The following is a 4,260-nucleotide window of genomic DNA, read 5'->3' as shown; positions in this document are numbered from 1 at the left end:
AAACCATCCATCTTAGCTTCCACGTATTCATCTTAGCTTCTACGCCTTTGTTTAAACCATCCATCTTAGCTTCTGTTACTTTTTGTGAGAGTGAATTTTGTTTCACTTGGTCTCGTAATTTTGATATATCATGTTGCATTTCTTCCTCTTCTTCATGAGTCATGCTAGATATTTCAGGTTTCTTACTAGGTGTTTCCATTTTATTTATTCGGGGCATCAATTAATGATAATTGTGCTTCACTATGCCCTTTGAATTCCTTCAAACTATTTTTTCAAACCAAACTTATGCAAAATTTAAAAAAAAACTACATACATTTTTTTTAGTTTGTAGGAGCTCGATATTGTATCTGATGTCTATCTAAAATTTCGGATCTCCAAGGTCTGAAATTGCAAACTATGGTAGCCCTCTAAGTCCTCTTTCTAATGCCACCAGTGTGATTGAAATTAGATTCTCCAAGAAAGTGTCATGCCCAATCTCCCAAGATGGCATGATTATACACTTTTTCAGTAAAGAAAACTTGTACGAAGTGCCATGTGTCATTGTTTCAACCTTCGAACCTGAAAATGATGCACAGAAAACTATAGTTCGTCCTACTTCTTTAAATTCTTACAAAATTTCAATCTGATACTCAGAGAGAAAGTTATGATGATTTTCCCAAGGTCACCTATTTGGGATGTAATTCGGGAGCCTACAAAAACCCTAACTTCCTTGGATCATATCTTCGAAAATATAGAGAGACAAGATATGAAATTTAGACTCGGGGATCATCAATATTTCAGCTCAAATGGGTTTTTTTTATCTTCTAAAACATCAAAAAAATAATAAATAAATAAAACTATAGCAAAAATGCCACAATGACCTGTTTTTTAGCAGCGAAACCCTAGAATCCAAAACTCTGATACCAAATGTTATGAAACCAGCTCTCAAAAAGATAGAAAAAATAGATCCACGACTTAGAAATCAGCCTCTTTGAGAGGGCAACCTCCTTTACATTACACAAATGAACAATTCTTGGATGATACAAATGAAAAAACCTCCTTTCTATATATAAGAGTCTAAGGGATCACATATAATCAAAGCCGACATAACAATAATAATATAAGGGCACAAAATAACAATAGTGGGCTTTTATGGGGCACAATAATAACAATATGGGGACAATAGGGGCATAACAATAACAATAAGGGCTACAATGACAATAGTAATGGGGGAATCATTAGTATTATAGGGACCTAACATGCAAATTCAAACAATGCTACCATTCCCACATGTTGGTGGTCAAACCTCCTTCGCAGATGCAAATACAGGTCTATCTTTGTTCCTCAGTTTTGAGTGAAATCTCAAATTGCATGTAGAAGCTAGGAAAAATCTAAAAAATCTGCAAGGGTGATAAATTCATCGTCGATGCTCTTCAAAAATTGTTGCGTTTTCCTTTACGCTATGTTTTATCCTAATTCACTGTGATTCCACAAAGTGTGTTATATTCCTCATTTGTCGTTGTCAATTCACATTTTCTCTATGTAAGCCTCTACATGCAATAGGTGCCTTGGGTTTAAAACTAAATCAAAGTTGCTTCCCTTAAGTGCTTGTGCTTGAAAGTGTTTAAAAAGTCAAATACCTTTAGTGTTGCATTTCTGGCTTTTGCGCTGCGACTGTCCCTTTAAATTCTCTGCCAACAGTTGTGAAATTGCAAGTTTTGTAGGGTTTTCCTAAGGAAGTCTGCATTGTTTAAGTTTTTTGTGTAATTTCTTGTTGTATCTTAAGTCATTATCAGAGGTTTTAAATATCATAACACCTCCATTATTACACAAAACCAATTTCTCATAACCCTAAACTATTCACTGTTGCAAAAGAAAAATCATGTCAACTCTAGAAGACAAGAAGCATAAGGGAGGTGCCATTGTACGATTTGAGCCACAAGATATCACAACCATCAATGCAGATCCAACCATCAGAATGGATTTTAAACAAGTAGGGTGTATGAGGTTTTGTGAAAAGATTCAGGGGTATCATCTACAATTTATAAAGGAGTTTTGATGGTTTGCAAGCAAAGGTGGGAACTCTAACTTTTCGAGTCACATCTAAATCAAAATTAGAGGCCACTGAGATCCCTTTGAATGGAGAAGAATGGTTCAAGGGTGTGGAATTTTATTTGGTTGATTTCAAAGACTTTCTCAACCAAAACACTGAAAATGATATGGTTATGATGTTCCAAGAATCTATTTACAAGACCACTCATCTAGATTTAAATAGGAACGCAACAAATTACAAATATAACCATAAATACAGAGATGCAATAGAAATAACACTTCATTTCATTAATATCAAATATTGAAATATGCTTACAAACAGAATGGAAATAAGACTAGCTCAGGCGATGGTAGCTTATCTCTGAGAAGAGATGTGGCGGCTACATGCCTCTGAATTGTGTTACAATGAGGCTCAATGGCCTATTTATTATTGAGAAACAATGGAAAACCCTAAAAATCCAAAAACCTAACCCTAGGAGATGAAGCGCCAAAGTATGGGCCCCATTTGGGTAAATTGGTACATCAAATTCTCGGGGTCATAACTTTGGCATACGATCTTCGTTTGACGTGCACAATACCTCATTAGAAATATCTATCCGAGGATTACAAATTTTGAATGGCCAACATCAATTAATAACCCATGTTGGCTCCAGTTTTCCCAAAAAACGCCGTTTAGGGCCTCAAAATGGCTGTGGAAGTTCAGGACCCGAAAAATTGCAAAAAATGGTAAATTATGCTACAAATAAGGAAACTGAAAAACTGAAAGAAACAACGGTGGGGGTCCAAGTGGCATATGCAGGTGGCCACCAATATCCACCTGGATCAACCACCATAGTAAACTTTTGGAAGTGATTCAAAGGTACTTCACATGTGAAGGGAGGTTTAGTAAAGTGTATCACTGTCACAATAGACTCTTGATGCATTTTACTAGCAAAAAACCTTTAAATCTTCCTTATTATTTGTTTAGGAGTCTATGTAAGTGTTGAGGGCCCCGAAATCGGGTCAACAACAAGGGGGATACCCACCCGGTTGGGAACCTGGTTGGCGGCTCCTTGCCCGTTTGGTGTAGCGGGTCCGACTGGGGATGATGGGACCAGCTTCCCAATCTGAAAGATGTGTGTGTGTGTAGATTTTGAAGATACTAATCTAAAGGTAATTTTAAACTAATTTAATTCTAGACTCTAAACTGACTCTATGCTACTGTAATCTAGCAAAAACAGCACATCTAATCTATACTAACCCGGGGTAAGATTCTTTCATTATGCGATCTAAAAAGATTTCATACAACAGCTAGTAATAAAGATCATTCAGCTATCATAAGAATATAAATCAATTAAGATGAACCATTCTGCATAAGAATTTAGGCAAAACAGTTGTGAACAGCATATCGCATAATCAGTTATTCATATGTCAAGCACAAACAAATGATTCCACCATACAAAAGTGCCAAATGGTAATCCAGACATTCATACATTAACATATAAATAAATCAGCTGTATATCACTCTAGGAATATGAGCAGAAATTAATCAAGAGATAAAAGTACCATTTATGACTGATTTTCACTCACAAACTTCAAGCAATAATGATTTATCTCTACTTGCTTCTAACATCTACTAAGAGTACAGAAGTGCAACATCAGTAGCAGATATTAAAATGCAAACATAAATAAATCTCGATCCATCCATTCACCAAAAACCACCTCCGAGGGTGCAAAAGTGCATGTTCTGAGGACAAGTTTTTTGACAAATTTCCGGACCCTTCTCCAAATGCCATGAGAAGGGTTAAATACTACTAACTAATCTTAATTACACAAATTTAGGGAACGGCTTCAAATGACCACCCTTTTACTAAAGCAAATTTATTTCTAAAAATTGAATCTAATTTCTAACCGTTTCTGTATCTGCTCCTTAGTGTTGTAAGCAATGTGAGGTTCGCCTGGAAAGAGTCGGCTGGTTGTCTTTTCCTTTTGCTCGGGCGATGAAAGTAGAAATAACAAAAGCTAGCACCTCTTTATGACAAACTAGAAGATATTTTTGAAAATCTTCCTCTGACTGGGTGTTTTTTGCTGTGCGTATACTTAGTATAACCCAGACTTCTTTCAAACTGATTGTGCTGTTGCTATTTCGGTTTCCGGCCGTGTGAATGACTCAATGAGTTAGGGATTTCGTTGCCTGAACAATCTTACATATTGAAAATTGCTTCCATTCTTTGTTCCAGGCTTTTCTGA

Source organism: Pinus tabuliformis, chromosome 3_1, assembly GCF_031772625.1.
Source record: "Pinus tabuliformis cultivar Carrire ecotype Pingquan chromosome 3_1, CPIR1, whole genome shotgun sequence".
NCBI classification, from domain to species: Eukaryota; Viridiplantae; Streptophyta; class Pinopsida; order Pinales; family Pinaceae; genus Pinus; species Pinus tabuliformis.
The sequence above is the reverse complement of the archived record's forward strand: the minus strand, read 5'-3'. Positions refer to the sequence as shown.